Genomic DNA, 20283 nt, shown 5'->3' with positions numbered 1-20283 from the left:
AGTTTTACTTTTAGCAAGGGATCTTGGGTTGCGTCAATGAATGAAGGTCCAGGGGAGCTCAGGAAAAGCAGTGTTTAGTCCTGTGCGGTGGCTCCAAGTGTGGGGCGCTGCACACCGGTTGGTGGGAACACTTAAGCGTGACTGGTGTTCCCCTCTGTATAACTTACTGCCAGTAATTGGATGGTCACTGAAAAAATGGCTGGCCAGGTTGCAAATGGCAAAGTGGCTGGGATTCTGCACTAGGCATTCCCCAGTGGTATTTATCAGTGGCAGTAATGGGGGACAGAAGAGCGTAGTCCACGCCAAGCACTGGGTTATCTGTTTCACTTGGCCCCAGCAAAGCAGCAACTTTGCAGAGCGCCTGGTATGTGTGATTAAACCAAATAACTGAAAAGATGTACATTGCTGAGAGAATTTTGTGTATTCCTTTTGTGCTGTATTTTGCAGCCCATCTAAAACATAAAAAAAGGTTACTTTTCAGTTTCCTTTTCAAATGGTACCCGATGAAGACGAATATCCAATAACACGAGCATATGGATTTCCCATGACATTGTCCTGCTGCTTTCCAGGTGTCTTTGGACACCAGTGAGAATTAATAAACAGAGACATTACTGTAGAGCCTGTGTGTTACAGACCTGTATCTTTGGGAAAATGACCAGGTCCACAAATTTCAAGGTCTTTGCTTTTTTTTTTTTTTCTTGTGAGACAGAGTTTTGCTCTTGCTGTCAGGCTGGAGTGCAGTAGTGCACTCAGCTCACTGCAACCTCCGTCTCCCGGGTTCAAGCGATTTTCCTGCCTAAGCCTCCCAAGTAGCTGGGATTACAGGCATGTGCCACCACGCCTGGCTACTTTTGTATTTTTGTTAGAGACGGGGCTTCTCCATGTTGGTCAGGCTGGTCTCGAACTCCTGACCTGAGGCGATCTGCCCTCCTCGTCCTCCCAAACTGCTGAAATTACAGGCGTGAGCCACCGCGCCTGGCTGGTCTTTACCTTTAGAAGGCTAGAGGGTGTTGAAGTTTTAGAAATTCAGCAGTCTCCATGCATGTTTTCAAGGCTACTTTCTTTTCTTATAAAATGAAGCTTTATTTTCATATTACAGTTTGTATTGGAAAGGTAACCCCAAGAACAGTTAATCTGTAAATTTACCAGAATCTCAAATTGGGTGGCAGTGGTTTTAGTTACTAATGCTGATTGCTTAAACTTAAGAAACTCCTTTCTTCTGACTGGGCGTCTGTTTCAATTTCATTATCGAGAAGGTCCCTTGTCTTGTCGGGAGCACATGAGGCTGTGGACAAATAATAGTGCCCTGTGAGTACCCACTGGTGTGTGGTTGAAAAAGCTACTTGTGTCTTACGCCATCTATTTCAGCCTTCCCAATCCCGAAATGCAGCCTTAACGATTGATTGGAATGTGACTTAGGACCCGAAAGAGTGAGAGAACACTTATGTTAAAAAGCCACAAGGGTGGAATTTAGCGGACTCTGGTTGACTTCATGGACCAGGCTGTGAGTGGGGTCCCGGTCAGAGCTAGAGACTTGCACCTGTTTAGTGTCTGCCCCGGTGCCTAAAGAACCAGCAGCTGGAAACTGTCAGGGTCTGAACAGCTTGAGGAAGGGAAGGCTTTGTAAACCTGGGGCATCCTGGCCGGGCGCGGTGGCTCACGCCTGTAATCCCAGCACTTTGGGAGGCCGAGGCGGGCGGATCACAAGGTCAGGAGATCGAGACCACGGTGAAACCCCGTCTCTACTAAAAATACAAAAAATTAGCCGGGCGCGGTGGCGGGCGCCTGTAGTCCCAGCTACTCAGGAGGCTGAGGCAGGAGAATGGCGTAAACCCAGGAGGCGGAGCTTGCAGTGAGCCGAGATCGTGCCACTGCACTCCAGCCTGGGCGACAGAGCGAGACTCCGTCTCAAAAAAAAAAAAAAAAAAAAAAAACCTGGAGCATCCTGCCTGTGCCTCCTGGGCAGGGTGGTTTCGAAGGAGCCTGGGAGACTGGTTCGGTTGGTTGGTTTTTCTCTATCAATATAGGTCAGTGTGAGTTTGCTCTCCGGCCTCACATTCTTGGGGTCGCGTTTGCTTTTGAGTGAACTCTGCCACAGCCCTTGGATATTCACTGGAAAACAGCAGTACTCTGGAATAGTTATTTTTAAAATGCCCTGAGCAGTTAGGAAAGTGATGAAGGGTAAAGTGCGGAGAGGGAAGAGATGAGGGGCCTGATGCAGTTTGCTGGGGTTGCAGCCACACACTGCCTGTGAGGTCTGAAGCAGCCAGTTGCACGTTTCTAGTTGGAAGGCAGATAGAGCTGGGGAGGTGGTGGTATGATTAGGTCTGGCTGGGAATAAGGTTGCTTGGCAGTGTATTATTATTTGCTAACTTTGATGGCCATGGAGGTCTAGGGGCTGAAGGAGTGACTTGCATAGGTCTCTGCCCTCTGAATACTCGATGACGATGGTCATCGAATGGTCCGAATGGTCCCTGTAGACGCTGTTGAATCAACAGGAAATTATCCGGAGGCCTTGTTTCTGCATACAAACTGTTTTTTCAGTGGTGTGGTTCTTCTGCCCGAGTGAGCAGTCTCTCTTTCAGTGTTGGCTCTGAGAAGAATGGGATAGATGTTAGACTTTTGTATGACACTTAGACTGCTGCTATTAGGAGCAAATTAATGGGTCAGCTGCAGCTTCTGAAAAGAATTGATCATAGGCTTCTGTGTTTTTTGTTACAGGGGTGGTGGTGGGTCTCTTCCAAACTTGTGCAGTTACTTTTCTGCTGAAGCATGTTTGGGAGTAGAAAGTGACTTCTCTTGATCACACCCAGCCAGATAAACTTGTGCTGTTCTAATTTATTATAACTAACAGAAGATTCTTTCAAATAGCACTATAACAAGACAAAAATCAAATATTTCAAGGGTGTCGATTTTCCTTACGTTGACTTATGTTGCTAAGATAATTCTTTGCAAAGTTACAAGATGAACATCAGCTCAGAGAACCCAGTAGAGAAGAAATTAGGCCAAACCTAGCATCTCACTCTGATGTGAGCATGTCAGGTTTTAATGATTCAAAGCGATTCCCCAGGCTCCAGCTCTCCTGATTCTTTCAGGCTGCTGATATCCTCATTATAATTTTTTCTCTATAATCAAATGATCGATACCAGCAAATGTAGGAAGAAGGTATCCTTTTTTTTTTTTTTGAATTAGTGTTTTGGAAAAGGAGAAAGAGGTCATTAAGTTAAAATTCATGGTAGGACAGACTGTGGTGGCTAAGGCAGTCTAGATTTAGAGCCATGCCTGGGTTTGAATCTGGGTTTTGCCATTTGATTGCTGTGGTACCTAATGCGCATTGCTTAAGCTCTTGGTTCCTCAGTTTCTCTATCCCTTAAAGGGGGTCACTCATGCCCATCAAGGTTGTTGTGAGACTGGAATCGCCAGGCTCATGTAAAGTGCCTGGCATGGAATTTGGAGCATAGGAGATGTTCAGCGCATGGTGTTGCCTTGATGGTAGGGCTTTGGCAGCCAAGAAGAGGTGACACTTAGGTTAGAACTAAAGTGGGGCACACACCACAGGTGGGGCCGTCGAAGATGGGTGCTATGCAGAAAGGGCCCGCAGTAACCATAGCCGATGTGGATTAGGAAGAAGCCATCCGGCCTCTGCCTAAGCAATGCTATTCCTGAAATCTTGGGCTTGATGTGCCTGAATAGGGGTTTTAATATTAAAGGTGTAATATTTTGAGAACGATTCACTGTATGGTAAAAGTCGAGTGGATTTGGTGCCATTTGCCACTGATGCTTAAGTTTAGTCAGCCTGGTGGCCTTCTGATGATTCTTGCGTGAGTGCTAGAACTCCCTACGAGTGTGGGGAAGTGGAGCACTAGTTGGTGGCAGGAAACCAGGTCCCTGAGTGTCCAGAGGTTGGGAGTCGGCCTTGAACTCTGCCATCTCTATCCCACATCCTGTTGCCAGGCCCGTTTGGCTTTTTCAGACATCCCCTGAAAGCAGGCCCTTGCTGCCTCTTGCTGGAACTGTGGCGGTAGCCTCCCTCTTGGGCGTGCTTCCAGCCTGCCCGACCCCACACGCTATGAAAGCTGCTGCCCACAGGACTTCTGTCTGTCACTGCCCTGCTGAAAAGGACTCGGTGTCCGGCCTTCCCTGCAGGAAGTCGCACAGCCAGGGTCTCAGGATGGCCCCAGCCCCCTTGGTGCTACTGACTCCCAGCACACATGCACTTGTGTGGGCACAAACAGGACAGATACCCTAGGAAAGAGGTTCAAAATCCCACCCAGGGGCCACCTTTCCCCTAAGCCTAAAGGTCGCCTCTGCCCCTTGGCTTGCATAAGACCTGTACACTTTTTGCCTCACCTGCTACTGTGCTGGTGGGATGGGCGTTCGGGTGCTTCTTCCACACTGTTGGCTTGTTTGCTCTGAAGGTGACCGTCTTAGTTTCCTATTTTGTTTTTTGTTTTTTTTTTTTTGTTTGTTTTGTTTTTTTTTTTTGAGACGGAGTCTCTCTCTGTAGCCCAGGCTGGAGTGCAGTGGCCAGATCTCGGCTCACTGCAAGCTCCGCCTCCCGGGTTCACGCCATTCTCCGGCCTCAGCCTCCCGAGTAGCTGGGACTACAGGCGCCTGCCACCTCGCCCGGCTATTTTTTGTATTTCTTAGTAGAGACGGGGTTTCACCGTGTTAGCCAGGATGGTCTCGATCTCCTGACCTCGTGATCCGCCCATCTCGGCCTCCCAAAGTGCTGGGATTACAGGCTTGAGCCACCGCGCCCGGCTTAGTTTCCTATTTTGTTAAATTTATTTGTGGGAGATGCTCATTCAGGAAACAGTTTTTCAGTGTACTCTGAGAATAAACAGTAGTGCAGGAGATGGCTGGCTAGCAAGTGGCTCTCAGAAAGAGACGCTGAAGCCATAAAACGGTATTGCTTTGATAGGTGATCATTCAGTTTTATTGCTTTTAACGTTAACGTAATGGTGTGTTTTTGATCCTTTTGGAAGTAAAAGCTCGTTTTCCAGACAAAGACATTGCTAGACTTTCATAAATAACTGAAAAATTTCTTTTGGGTATTTTGTAAAGTCTATTTTTGTTACCGTTTTTGTGTTTTTAAATTTTTTTTTTTTTTCTTTAAGCGACAGGGTTGTTCTGGCTGTAGTATAGTGGATGATCATAGCTCACTGCAGCCTTAAACTTCCGGACTCAGGTGATCCTCCCACCTCAGCCTTCCAAGTAGCTGGGACCACAGGGTTGGGGTGACCACATCTGGCTAATTGTTTTTTTTTTATTTTAAGTTTTGTAGAGATGGGGTCTTACAGTGTTCGAACTGATCTGGACTTCCTGGCCTCAAGCGATCCTCCTACCTAAACCTCTCAAAGCACTGGGATTATAGGTGTGAGCCACCTCACCCCGCCTGTTTATGGTTTTTTGCATGAGTAACAAATAGCGTGGATATCCTGCTTGATTTCCAAGGCAAAGAAATTTTACCCTGGAGAACAAGAGTTGTAACAACATATTTCTTGCCATGTACCATGACAGAGTTAGATGTTAAATGTCACCTGCTTTAGAAATTGCTTGTTCTGAAGTAATTTGGACTTAAGAAAGTTGGAGGAAGCAGGGTTTTAAGTGTCATGCGTAGGCAAGAAAGTCAGTTATGCCATTTTTCTAGTAAGTTAACACATGCCTCGGCTAATGAGAAGTCAGATGTGTTGAAATTTTTGAAGAGAAGCAGATCTACTTCTGAGGGTTGGTAATTTTAACTTTTTATTTGGAAGTTGGAAACAGTAATTAGTACATTTCTTGTATGGGGAAATACACCAACCTGAGCCAGAGCAGGGATGCTTCCAGAATTCAGTGATGACGCCCCTGAGACAGAGGCTGGCAAGAACCCAACATGGGATGGGAAGAGGGGCGTCTGGGAGAAGGCACCCTGAGAAGTAGCGTCGACTTGTCTGTGTTGTGCTGCCCAGAAGGGCTGGGCATGTCTGAGGCTGTGCTGGGAGTCCTGGTGGGTAATGGGGCACTGCCTGCCGGGGGCTGGGCCCTTACTATCCTATGCCTGTGGCTGTGTAAAGCAAAATCTTTTTTTTTTTGTTTTTTTTTTAAATGAAGTCTCACTTTGTTGCCCAGGCTGGAGTGCAGTGGCACGTCTCGACTCACTGTAACCTCTGACCTCAGGGTTTAAGCCATTCTCCTGCCTCACCCTCCCAAGTAGCTGGGACTACAGGCACACGCTACCACGTCCGGCTGATTTTTGTATTTTAGTAGAGATGGGGTTTCACCATGTTGCCCAGATAGTCTTGACCTCCTGAGCTCAGGCAATAAGCCCGCCTCGGCCTCCCAAAGTGCTGGGATTAGAGGCGCGAGCCGCCGCACCTGACCCGAATTCAGTTCTTAGCGTACCCCTTAAGGGGTGGAGACACTATTGTGAGGTCACAGCTGTTCATAGTCGCAGAGATGCCCATGTTTCCTTGGAAGGAGCCCATGTTACCTGCCAGGAGCTTTAACTTCATGAATGTTTGAAACCTGGGAACAAGCGTTGTGGGCCATTCTCAAGGTGTTCATTCTCTTTGGGTCGTTGAGAATCTAAAAGCTATTTAGAAGGAGACTCCCTTGTGAAACCAGAACAAGTCATGTGATTTTCCTGCCTACCATAGAAGATTAAAAAATCAGGCCCCTCTGTTTTGATTGCATGCCAGTAACGAAGGTTTCCTGACATCCCGATACTGGGAGGGCAGTGTCTTGTGTTATGTACTAACCTCCAGCTCTTGCAATAAGTTGTTAAACTGGCATCTGGTTGGGAAAGTGTGCTGTGTGAGTTTGATAGGGTGACCTGTATTGTGGAACATCGTCCCATCCCAGGGTGTGGCCGCAGGTGTCTGGGTGGTAATCTAACTTCTGGCTGTCTCTCTTGCCACCCCATTCACAGTACTTCAGAAGAAGTTGAGGGGAGTGTTTCCAAGGGACACTGTGTGGCATTGCTGTGAATGTGTAGGCTGAGCAAACCTTTCTACTCCGCAGCCCCTTAAAAAAGCTGTAAGCCATTGACCTCAAGTTGCAAGTACATTTCATCAATAAGACTTTGGGGAATAAATTATATTTCATGACTCTTAATTGATCCTGTGCAATTGCTCTATATATGTATTTTTTTGTTTTTTGTTTTTGAGGCGGAGTCTCACTCTGGTGCCCAGGCTGGAGTGCAGTGGTACAGTCTCTCCTCACTGCAAGCTCCGCCTCCCGGGTTCACACCATTCTCCTGCCTCAGCCTCCCGAGCAGCTGGGACTACAGGCGCGCCACGCCACGCCCAGCTAACTTTTTTGTATTTACTGAAAATAAATACGAATAATCTCTCTAGTGAAAATAAATCTCTCTACTGAAGAGGGAGGGTTTCACTGTGGTAGCCAGGATGGTCTCAGTCTGCCGACCTCATGATCTGCCCACTTTGGCCTCCAAAAGTACTGGGATTACAGGCGTGAGCCACCGCACCCGGCTTTTTTTTTTTTTTTTGAGAAGGAATCTGGCTCTGTTGCCAGGCCGGAGTGCGGTGGCACGATCTCGGCTCACTGCAACCGCCTCCTCCCAGGTTCAAGCGATTCCCCTGCCTCAGCCTCCCGAGTAGCTGGGACTACAGGCGCTGCCACCATGCCCAGCTAATTTTTTGTATTTTAGTAAGAGACAGGGTTTCCCCATGTTGGCCAGGCCTGACCTCGTGATCTGCCTGCTTTGGCCTCCCAAAGTGCTGGGATTATAGGTGTGAGCCACTGCGCCTGGCCATGCAATTGCTATTTTAAAACATGCTTGTGAACCTGGGCGTGGTGGCTCATGCCTGGAATCCCAGCACTTCGGGAGGCCGAGGTGGGAGGATCACTTGAGCCTTGGAGGTCAAGGCCACAGTGAGCTATGATTGCATCACTGCACTCTAGCCTGGGGCGAGACACTGACTGGCCCCAATACTGTCCATCATGTAGAAATGAAAGGCAAACAGATTATTTAAGAAGTGGAAAAACAGCCATACAGAAAGAGAAACTCCAGTTTGTTAAATACAACAAATGTAAAACTACATTTCAGCAGTTATTGTTAGAACAAGCATACATGGGAAGAAATAAAAGAATTGCAGAAACTGCAGATTCATAGAAAGTGGGTATAGGTGATAAGTAGAGTGACTGGTCCCCATATCACTGTCATTCACCCTGTGGTAGCTGAGCAAAATGTGTGAAACAGCAATTGCTGTTACTGTTTTTTTATTTTTTTATTTTTTGAGACGGAGTCTCGCTCTGTTTGTCAGGCTGGAGTACAGTGGCACGATCTCAGCTCACTGCAACCTCCGCCTCCTGGGTTCATGCCTTTCTCCTGCCTCAGCCTCCCCAGTAGCTGGAACTACAGGCGCCAGCCACCATGCCCGGCTAGTTTTTTTTGTATTTTTAGTAGAGACGGGGTTTCACCGTGTTAGCCAGGATGGTCTCGATCTCCTGACGTCGTGATCCACCCGCCTCGGCCTCCCAAAGTGCTGGGGTTACGGACGTGAGCCACCCCACACGGCCCACAATTACTGTTGTTAAACTATGAAAACTTCAAGTGAATACATACTTTCATGTTTAGTAAAGTTTTTGGCAAGTCTTCATCTCTGTAGAAAACTTCAAGAATGTATCCTATAAACTTATAGCTAAATTGTCTTCCATTGCAAAAAATAGATTCTGGATTTGACTTTGAGTTATGGTTAACAGGGTAATCCTAAAATCTCACAGGCTATAATGTGGTCCGATTGCCTGTGACCTGAATGCAGTCACGCCACATGTGATGAGTTTGAGAACACCCAAGCTGCCTCATGCTCTGTTTAGAGAGATGAGCGAGCCCACTGAACACATGTTTGGATGTTGCAGCAGAGTCAGATTTCTTAAAAAGCCATCTAAGACTCAGTCTCCATTTCCCTTAGGTTCCCAGGGGCACCTGTTCAAAGCCTCTGCTTTGAGTGGCACTGCATGGGGCACCTGTCTTCTCCCCAAGCCCCGTTTCTTACTGTCTTGGTTTCCCCTTGGATCGTAGCTCAGACTTCACTTAGTGGCAGAAGGGGTGTCCTTGGTGTCCTGTGGTGTCCACAGAGGCTGGTGTAGGCTTTCGTTCATCATACGTCTCCTGACTGGCAGGAACTGGGCTGGCTGCTGGGTTATGGTCCCAGCTCTGTCCCCGATGGGACTGCCTCAGAAAGTGAAGGTACCCTGAACACGTGTGCAGGGGAGGGCTTTGGCAAAGCAGCTGTGGTGGTATAGGAGAGACAGGACTGGCTTACTGCGGGGAGGGGGAGCCTCGGGTGAGGCCTCACAAAGAAGGCGACACAGCTGAGTGTGAAAAGAGGAGGTGAGGCCAGGTGTAGTGGCTCACGCCTGTAATCCCAGCACTTTGGGAGGCCGAGGCAGGCAGATTACCAGGTCAAGGGTTCAAGACCAGCCTGACCAACATGGTGAAACCTCGTCTCTACTAAAAATACAAAAAATACCTGGCATGGTGGCACACGCCTGTAATCCCAGCTACTTGGGGGGCTGAGGCAGGAGAATCGCTTGAACCCAGGAAATGGAGGTTGCAGTGAGCCAAGATTGTTGCCACTGCCCTCTAGCCTGGGTGACAAGAGTGAGACTCCAGCTTAAAACAAAACCAAAAAAAAGGAGGCGAGTGTGGTCATAGGCAGGAGGGGTTCAGGAATAGCAGGGTGAGTTTGGGAACTGCCAGACTCTGACTGGAGGTTTAGGGTTTGTGGTTGGCAGAATGATGCCCCCGTCCCCCAAAGGTGCCCATGTCCTAATTGCTGAAACCTGCAGATGGGATTTTGCAGACGTGATTGAATTCAGGATCCCTAGTGAGGAGATGGGCCGGCGTGCCGCAGGTGGGCCTGGTGTACTCACAGTCATCAGCGCCAGAGTGAGGGGACCTGAGAAGACAGGGGCAAGGGAGAGCCCAGGAATGGGGCGGCTCTAGGACCTGGAAGCAGCAGGGAAACATTTTCCCCAGAGCCTCCAGAAGGATTGAGCCCTGGCCAGCACCTTGGTTTTAGCCCAGTGAGACCCATTTCAGACTTCGACCTTCAGAGCTGTGAAAGAACAAGGTGTGTCAAGTTACCTGGTTCACCCAGAGCAAGTGGCAGAGCTGGGATTGGAACCCGTGGTCTGGCTTCACCTTAACCAGTACGCACTGTTGGTCATAAAGTAGCGGTTACTGATTTTTAATAATTAAATTTTAATCATTACTATTTTTTTGGAGACAGGGTCTCCTTCTTGCCCAGGCTGGAGTGCAGTAGCGCGATCACCGTTAACTGTAGCCTCAAACTCCTGGGGCTCAGGCAGTCCTCCCACCTCAGCCTCCCTAGTGACTGGGACTGCAGGCACTCCACCCACGGCCAGGTTTTTTTTCTTTTTTGTATAGATGGGGGTCTAATTTTTGATTTAAACACTCTACTGCTTTCATTCATTTTCCTACCTCATCACCCAGAAGTCATGAACTGCAGTTGGGCTTCCCAGTCTGAAGGTTGTGGTGTGGTTCACCACATGCTTTGAATATAGAAAGTAACCCACTGCCTGAATAGGCCAGGGCCACTGATCCACTGCAGGTGGCATTTGGTGGCATAAAAAGAGATGAAGCAAAATAATGCACGTTGGTAGATTTCTTCCTTTGTGAATCAGGTGTTCAGTAACAAGTTTTAATGAGATCCTGAGCTGAATGAATCATTCCTAAAGCAAACCATCTTGGGCTGTATGTGTGTCTGAGTGTATGGAGAGATTTAAATGTGAAAAGGCCTGAGTCTTGTCTCCCAGGGCTCAGGGTGCAGGTGCACAGCATCTCAGCATACCCAGGTCTCTAGATGTGCAGAATTAGATACTACAGCATTTTAGACTTAAGTATAGCCTCATGGGTTCAGGTCCTCAGTCATCCTCATGCCCACAAACCCTCTGCATTTACAGATGAGCAAATAGGATATCCAGGCGCTCTCTCCAAGCCTGCAGAGCTCATCACATGAACCTGGCTGGCTCAGACCCAGGTGGGTGAGCCCCCTGCTCCCCAGGCTGTGTTCTCTTGAAGCCCTGGCCAGCTGGGGTGGTGTCCTTCCTGTTGCCTAAATCACCTAGTTTCTTTAAGACGGCAGCTTTCACAAGGTGGGAGGAAAACTGGGTCAGGGCTACTAGAGGCTCAGGATTCCTTTACTGAGCAGAGGTTGAAAGAAATTAGGTGACTTAAGAGGCCAGTCTCCTTGTTTCATTAACTTGTAGTTAGCTGTGTGGTATTTATTGTTTCTGTGGCGTATTTTGAATATTTTCCATGTGGGCCTTTTTCCCTGACAGTAGATTTTAAAGATTAAATATGTATATATATATACACACACACACGTATATATATTATGTACATCTTCATAGGCAACTTTGGAAACTAGTTTGTAAAGTGACTGTAGCAGTAAAAAAAACAGTGGCAAGACTACAGTTTTAAATACAGAAATCCTTACTTGGTTTGACTTTAAGTCTTGCCTGTTAAGTCACTGATTGAAGAAAGCGGAAAGAAACGTGGCTTTTTGATCTTAGGTTTCTGCACGTGCCTGCTGCTCACACAATGCACGAGAGCTGTGAATTCTTTGGACGTTGCATCAGATCAGTTTTTTTAGTCTGTGCACAAATATTAGCTTGAATGCTTACTGGTCACTAATTGTACATGTGGTTCTCTTGGGAAAAGTAAGACAGGAGATCCAAGTTCTGGCCTCAGGAGTGACGGTGTGCACAGAAACAAATGACACTAAGTGCCCGCTCAGACCACTGTCATGTGCTGGTCAGTGCCTGGGGAAGACATGCATGTAAGCCAAGTGACCCTTGGGTCCCTCGCCAGTAGGACGTGGCCCTCCAGGTGACTGGTTGAGCTTCAGAATGCAGGGCACCCGGGCACATAGCTTCTGAATCTTGGACACTTAGCAGTGCCATGTTCATGGCAGGCAGGGCTGGGGTGGTAACTGAGACTGTTGTCTCTGTCAGTGCCCAGTCCTGTGGGAAATGTGCCGCTGAAAGCTCTGTCCCAGCCCGAGTGATCAAAGTCTTCGGTGTTCTCAAGTTGGGGTTAATTGCCTATGGGTAAGGGATCTGGAGAGAGGAAGAACACGTTAGCACCACACATCTGCATTTACTGTTAATGATCAGTATTTCATTTGGAAATCAGAAGCTGTTATTTAAAATCTAATTGTTTTGATGACATTAAGTCCTATACTTGTTAAAAGGGCTTTTATTTTTCTTTTTTTCTTTTTTTTTCTTTTTTTTTTTTTTTTTTGAGACGGAGTCTCGCTCTGTCGCCCAGGCTGGAGTGCAGTGGCCGGATCTCAGCTCACTGCAAGCTCCGCCTCCTGGGTTTACGCCATTCTCCCGCCTCAGCCTCCCGAGTAGCTGGGACTACAGGCGCCCGCCACCTCGCCCGGCTAGTTTTTTGTATTTTTTTAGTAGAGACGGGGTTTCACCGTGTTAACCAGGATGGTCTCGATCTCCTGACCTCGTGATCCGCCCGTCTCGGCCTCCCAAAGTGCTGGGATTACAGGCGTGAGCCACCGCGCCCGGCTTATTTTTCTTAAAATACTGTTTTAATCTTGAGTGTTTACCAGGGAGCACTGGGTCCCATATTTTTTTTTTTAGAGCAGAAAGTGTCTGTTGTGGCCCCTACTCTACAAGCCTAGAAACCAAGGCTCTGAGTGATAAAATTATTTCTAGACCTTTGCTGTCCACTGTGGCAGCCACTAGGCACATGTGGTTGATTAAATTAAATACATAAATATTTGATTTTTTGGTCTCCATGGCCATATTTCATGTGCTCAATAAGTACATGTGGCTATTTAAATAAAATTAAATTGAATAAGATAATAATACCAGTTCCTCTGTCACAACAGCCATGTTTCAAGTGCTCGGTCGCCACATGTAGCTCCTGGCTTCTGTGTTTGGTGGGACAGCACTGCTGTTTAGACAGAGCCTGTGAGTGGGGATTTTCCTTTGCTATTCTAGGGGATAGCAACCCTTAGACCTCCTTGACCAGGATGGTTTAGAATATGGAAAGCCAACCATTTTCATGTAATAACTTCTTAGAAGGAACTTCCCCAAGCTCAGCTTAGGACATCCTTGCTGGTAATCGCTGCTTCAGGCCCTAGGGGCTTGGAGGGGAAGCAGAGATGAAGTGATAAGGTGTCTGCCTAAGGAAAGCCAGCATGATTCAGATAGGTCATATGAGCAAATAATGAGGGCAGAAGATGATGAATGCCCAGAGGTGAGCCAGGTGGGGGCCTGGAAATTGAAGAGCGAGATTGCACCCCAAGAGCAGGAAGGCACGGTGAAGAGGTGGTGTTGTGGTGGGCCTTAAAGTAGGGTTAGGACTTGAGCTCAGGGAATTGGAGGTAAGGATGGCAGTGGCAAGGCTTCTGGGTGGATGAAAATAGAAGCACCGGCTTTCCTGGGCATGTCCATTGTATTGGAATTGCCACATTGTGTTGTGTTACTTTGCTTTTCTTCACTAGACTTTGAGGTTGTAAAGTTCAGGGACTGTGCCCCGGGCATTTTCAATGCCTTGAACAGTAGTGTTTCTCCCTACATAGTACCCAATAATCAGTTGCATTGCATTTTTATGTTTTAGTTTCAATCCGAGTGGAATGTGCCACGATGTTAAATGCCAGTTAACTTTAATTTTACCTGATTTGGTAACAATTGTGAAGGATTAGATTTGCATCTATGCTTTTTGATAAAATTCGCTAACAATCATGATTTTTAAAATAACTTCATTGAGAGATAATTCATATACCACAATTCACCCATTTAAAGTGGGTTCAGTGGTTTTTAGTATTCACAATTGTGTGACTATCAGCAATCAATTCGAGCACATTTTTATAACCACAAAAGGAAACCTTGTACCCATTAGCAGTCACCACTAATCTATGGATTTGCCTGTTCTAGACATTTCATAGACTGTAAGCTTCCCCTCCCTTTGGAGACAAGATCTTGTCACCCAGGCTGGAGTGCCGTGGTTTGATCATAGCTCACTGCAGCCTTAAACTCCTGGGCCCAGGGCATCCTCTCCCATATCAGCCTCCCGAGTAGCTGGAACCACAGGCACACGCAACCATGCCCGGCTAATTTTTTTGTAGAGACGGGATTTCGCTGTTTTGTCCAGCCTTGTTTTTGGCTGCTTTTACTTAGCTTAATATCCTCAAGGTTCATCCACATTGTAGCCAGTGGTCGTTCCCTTTTCTTGCCGAATAATATTCCATCGTGTGGAACTTCACCATGATTTGGCAAAGAGATGTGCAAGTTCTTAGGATTGTGTCATCTGTAATAGGCTTTAGTCAGTATTTTTAAAGGGATTTGAACTTTTTTTGTAGTTAGGAATATGCTTCACTTACCGAGTCAACTGAGGTCCAGGTGTGGCAGCTCATACCTGTAATCCCAGCACTTTGGGGAGCTGAGGTTGGTGGATAGCTTGAGCCTGGGGATTTGAGACCAGCCTGGGCAACATGGTGAAAACTCGTCTCTACAAAAAATACCAAAAATTAGTCAGGCATGATGGCACGTGCTTGTAGTTCCAGCTACTCCGGAGGCTGAGGTGGGAGGATTGTTTGAGCCCAGGAAGTTGAAGCTGCAGTGAGCTGAGATGGTGCCACTCGTACTCCAGCCTGGGCTGGTGGGAGGGAGGAATCAAGGTCAGTTGAGGGTTCCATCAGGGGAGCAGAACTGTGGGAAAGGGATGCAGGGATTTATTAGTGGGATTTTACTGGACACAGCAGTGGGAGCTCGATTAGCATCTGGGTCTGGTGCCAGAGCTGACCGACGTCTGCAGGCCATGCAGTCTTCGAGAGGTGGTGGTGGGAGTGGGGAGCGAGGCTGTGCTGCACTCCAGAGTGCCTCTCACCATGTCCAAGCCTCCAGGGCAGTCATGGAGCCTAAAGACCTGGGAGGCAGAGAAACCCCTAGGCGTAAGGGCATGTGGCACCTACTTTACTCCTACCTTCTAAATTGCACACTGAGGGTCTCAAAAGTGGGAGCTGTGCAGGGAAGGGCATGGCATGGCCACCTAGCTGAGGCAGCTTGGCACAAACCCACCAGGCAGCCCCACCTCTGGAATAGCCAAGCTTTTGGTGACAGGATCCTGTCAAAGTCCTAAAAGACTTCACCTGTTAAAGAGCTTTTGGTGGGTGGGTTATAGCTACTGTTATTTACCATATAGAAATTAAAGCCAACCTTAAATATTTATTGATTGAAAAACAATAGACGCACACCTGTAATCCCCGTATTTTGGGAGGCCGAGGTGGGTGGATCACTTGAGGCCAGGAGTTCGAGACCAGCCTGGGCAACATGGTGAAACCCAGTCTCTACTAAAAATACAAAAATTAGCTGGGTGTGGTGGTGCATGCTTGTAGTCCAGCTAATCAGGAGACCAATGTGGGATAGTCACTTGAACCTGGGAGGTGGAGGTTGCAGTGAGCCGAGATGGCGCCACTGTACTTCAGCCCGGGTGATAGAGTGAGACCCTGTGTGTGTGTGGTGGGGTGGTTGAGGGGGGCAGCGCTGTGGAAAAACAATAAACCAGCACATGGTGATGTTGTAGAAAAAATAATTATTTTCCAAAAGTCTGTTGAGAGGAATGGCATTGCTTTACGTTTTTGTAGATTTCTTTACTGTCTGTCTTAATAGAAGACTGCTTACCTGCTTCTGCGTTCAGTCAGGCGCAGTGTAATTTTAATTAAGATAGGAAGAAAACCCAATCTTACAGAGATATACTGAAAAAAACAGGAGGAATGCTTTGGTAGCCTTTGTGGCTATTTGATACTACAGCAAAACAAGTGGTAGATTAATGGAGGTTAATTACCCCTGTTACATTAAGTTCATTGGTCTGTCATGCACTTTCAGTGGATTTTTTCCGGTTGCATTCATTGGCCATTTGGAAAATACGGATTCATCGTTATACAGGTCTGCTAAATGTTGCCACATTTTGTTATACAGTTATATTAAGAAATTGAGTTTATATGCCCAGACGTCGGCGTTGTGGGAAACCCTGCTGCTGTTTGCTCTGTGGGTGGAGCCTTCTGTGTGCTGGCAGATGGTTGAGTGGTGGAGTGTGAGTGGCTTTGTGGAGGCCGCCTCCTCATCTGCTGGCCTGTAGGGCTGGGGTACAGGCCAGTGACCAGACTGCTGGAGGTGTGCATTTGCCATGCCTGTGTGCTCTTCATACTGTCAGTTCAGGTGGTCTAACTTTTTAGTTGGGTTGTGTCCAGCTGTTGAGGTTCGTGAACTCTTTATATATTTGAGATTCGAGTCTTCGTAAGATACACGATTTGCAAATATTTTCTCCTGGTCTGTAGCTTGTGTGTATTCTCTTAACAGCTTCTTTCTGGAGCAAATGTCCAAATATTTGCCCCACCCATCATGATAGATGTTTTCCTGTATTTTCTTACAGTCTTACAGTTTTCTATTTCATTGTGAGCTACTTTTTATTTAAGGTGTGAGGTTTAGGTTGAGTGTCTTGTGGGGGAGGGGCTATAGAGTCCGGTTGTTCCATGGTTCCATGACTTTTGTTAGAGACTTTTTCCTTTGAATTGCTTTTGTACCTTTGTCAAAAATCAAATGGGATCTATTTCTTCCATTCTCCTCTGTCTCTTCCTTTGCCAGCAGTGCTATCTTGATTATGGAAGCTTCATATGGGTAATGTGATTCCTCAATCTGTGCTGTTGTTTTTTAGTTTTAATTTTAATTTTTGGAAATAGGGTCTCGCTATGTTGCCCAGGTTGGTTTCTGACTCCTGGCCTCAAGCAGTCTTCTTGCCTTGGCTTCCCAAAGTGCTGGGATTATAGTTTATGAGCCACCACACCTGGCGAATCTGGGTTACTCAGAATTGTTTTACCTACTCAATCTTTTATTGTTCCATATAAATATTAAAATCAGCTTGTCCATAGCTATTAAATCCTGCTTTTTAATTGGACTGTTTAAATGTATAGATTAATTTGGAGAGAACATCTTTACTGTGCTGTCTCCCAGTCTGTGGGCATGGTATGTCCCCAGTCTCAATGATTTTACCTCTTACGAACAGCTAGCATTCACAGTACATCAGTAGTGCACAAAAATGTTCAAGGTGTCTGTTGGTTTATAGGTTGAACTGTTCCCCAAATCCCTACTACCCCATGAACAAATAAAACAAGATTTGCTTTGCTACTCTCTGGACAACTAGTCTTCCCGGGAACATGTTTGTTTGTTTGTTTGTTTGTTTGTTTGTTTGTTTGAGACAGTGTCTTGCTGTGTTGCCCAAGCTGGAGTACAGTGGCGTGGTCTTGGCTCCCAGGTACAAATGATTCTTGTGCCTCAGCCTCCTAAGTAGCTGGGATTACAGGCGTGCACCACCACACCTGGCTATTTTAAGACGGAATTTCGCTCTTGTTGCCCAGGCTGGAGTGCAATGGCAGAATCTCGGCTCACTGCAACCTCCGCCTCCCAGGTTCAAGCAATTCTCCTATCTCAGCCTCCCGAGTAGCTGGGATTACAGGCGCCCACCACCACACCCAGCTAATTTCTGTATTTTTAGTAGAGATGGGGTTTCATCTTCTTGGTCAGGCTGGTCTTGAACTCCTGACCTCGGGTGATCCACCTGCCTCGGCCTCCCAAAGTGTTGGGATTATAGGTGTGAGCCACTGTGCCCGGCCCACCTGGCTAATTTTTGTATTTTTAGTAGAGATGAGGTTTCACCATATTGGCCAGGCTGATCTCAGAACTCCTAACGCCATTCATGTGCCCCCCACAACATCCCAAGTGCTGGGATTATAGGCGTGAGCCACCGTGTCCAGCCACCATGTCCAGCCGCCAGGAACTTTTCAAAATCCCTTTGACTGGGTTTTCAAAAGATATGACAGCCCTTGAATTGCAGGTGTTCCATAAAAGTCTGCAATGGTCCCTTCTAAAGGAGATAAAAACCTGAATGGTGGTCTGTGTCTCTGGTGGCCTAGAGTAGACTGGCAGCCTGTGACATGGTACAAAAGAAAAAAAAATAGTTTTCTTTCTTTACTAGGTTGTTCCCGTTTGTGGTTTTATTCAAATAAAGGAGCCTGTTTGAAGTTGGTTATGTTTGACTAGTTTTAAAGGACTTAAATTAGTACAACCAAGAGTTTGTATAAAAATCTCTTTTCTACCTGTGACCTCATCCCCAGTCTCCAAACTGGCTTGTCTTTTCAAATAATTTTTGGGGAAAAACAGACATTTAAGAGAGGAAGCTACTAGTTAGTTGCCAAGGTGTAAACGGACCTTCCGGGCCACAAATAGCCCAGGCAATTCCTTTGTTCCAGGAGTCTGGCCCCCTCCTGACTCCAGGTGGCAGCTGTTGCACCCCCTCTCTCAGCTGCCAAAGGGGTGTCAAGCCTTAGCCAGTATTTTGGCTGTGCTGTTTTTTGCACCTCTGTTGCCGTGTGTATTTTTGCTTTTGTTTTAAGAGTAATACGTATCCCCGGAAACATTCAAACATGCAAGCAAAAAGGCAAGAAGGAGAGATTCTGTTCCTTAGAGGGAACTACCATTATATACTTGATGTATTATGGATATGGTCCCAATTCATTCTTTTTTGATTGTTTTTTAATTTTAGAGACGGGGGTCTCCCTATGTTTGCCCAGGCTGGTCTTGAACTCCTGGATACTGCCTCCCCTGCACCTTATAGTTTTTAAAACCGAATTATTGTAGAATAAGCAATAAAATAAATGTAATAGAGAATTGAAATTTTAAAAACCAAAATGTTTTCCTGTAAAAACTTAAACTTATATTTAATTTAAAGTTGTGCCTCTGCAGGAAGCACTGTTTGTGTTTATCCCTGGGCATGAGTGCTCATTTTCTTGGGGAATGGGTTTTTGTGGTAACATTTCAAAATGAGTGAAAGGACAATCAGCATTTTGGTTTGATACATACTGCCTTTGGGAAGGACAATTTGACTCTAGAAAAGTGTGTTCCTGCCAGCCATTTGACACTACCCATATGCTAGACCTTCATTACCAGTGAGCATCTCCATTGCTTTTCACCATTAATCTAGCAGAGGAAGAGTGGTATCCCATGGTGACGAGGGAAGTGGAGCCTGTTGGTTAGTCCTTTGTGTTTCTCATGGCATTGGGACCCTGCATTCTCGGTGTTAATCCTTTGGCTCTTGTGTGTCACAGATCCCCATCCAGGTGGTGGCATCGCTTGCCCTACCGCGTCTGTGCAGCTTGGTTCTGGCCACGCGAGCTGCGACTGCCTTCCAACAGCACTTGCATTGTGCTGCACAGTTGAGCAGATAATCCTGTTTCTTTTGTGGAACAAACCATACATGTATAGAAGCAGAACAGGCATAATTATAAGCTCTTTACTTGTGCTGTATTTTAAACCCCTCTCGGTGCGCAACACAGCATTGAAACCAATCATCAGTGTTTGGACAGGCATTTTTGGTAGTTAGGATGATCTCTAGGGAACAGATGATTTTACATAATGAAGCTAAACTGAAAGCTCCAAACAAATAGTTTTATTTAAGGATCACATATTATATGTGGCCTTCTTTGGGGCTTGGTTTTCATATAGCTAATTTACATCAGGATTATTTCAGCATATAGAGCAAACCGTCAGATGTTAATATAGTAGGTCCACTTTGAACACTCAGGCTCCACTGCCTTAAAGCTAGGTGGGTAGCTGACCTCAGGGCCCACAGTGGCTGAAAAGGCACAGGACTGAAGGCAACCTAGCTTAGTAGGATAGGACTGTCCCCTGGAGGTGGCTTTCCAGCCAGCCTAATGAGGGTGCATAGTTTTATGCACACCAAATAACTGGAGTGTATAAAATCACAAAGTGGCTGGACGTGGTGTCTCATGTCTGTAACCCCAACACTTTGGAGGCCGAGCTGGGAGATTGCTTGAGGCCGGGAGTTAAAGACCAGCCTGGACAACATAGTGAGACCCAGTCTCTACAAAAAATACAGAAACTAGCTGAGTGTAGTCATGTGCACCTGTAGTCCCAGCTACTCGGGAGGTTGAGGTGGGAGGATTGCTTGAGCCTGGGAGGTCGAGGCTGCAGTGAGCCATGGTGGCACCACTGCACTCCAGCCTGCCCAACAGAGCGAGACTCTGTCTCAAAAATAAATAAGCCATAAGCCAAAAATTGTTAATAAGACCAGAGGGATTCAGAGTTATTTAGGAGGGCCCTGTTTTAGAGTATACAGGGATCTGTTTTGACAGGCTGGGTTGAGGTGTGGGTGTTCAGATCCTCACAGTCTTGCAGAACAGCAGAGGAGCTTGTAGGGAGACCCCTAGC

At 46.7% G+C, this 20283-nt stretch overlaps 1 protein-coding gene across 2 annotated transcripts in view; it reads left to right on the top strand.

Moving 5' to 3' along the window:
- The window catches only part of LOC105467794 (ubiquitin specific peptidase 7), a 73018-nt gene that overhangs the window by 1722 nt on the left and 51013 nt on the right, over positions 1–20283 (top strand). The window contains exon 1 of one of the 2 annotated variants that reach the window (XM_011717510.3): positions 13362–13382. The exons of the other annotated variant lie outside the window; for it this stretch is intronic. The gene's annotated coding sequence lies outside the window, so the exon portion shown is untranslated. Of the gene's footprint in view, positions 1–13361; positions 13383–20283 lie in introns of those variants that run through there. 2 annotated transcript variants of the gene reach the window in all.

Source organism: Macaca nemestrina, chromosome 18 (genome assembly GCF_043159975.1).
Source record: "Macaca nemestrina isolate mMacNem1 chromosome 18, mMacNem.hap1, whole genome shotgun sequence".
NCBI lineage: Eukaryota > Metazoa > Chordata > Mammalia > Primates > Cercopithecidae > Macaca > Macaca nemestrina.
Note: the sequence above shows the minus strand (reverse complement) of the source record. Positions and strands in the feature narration are given on the sequence as shown.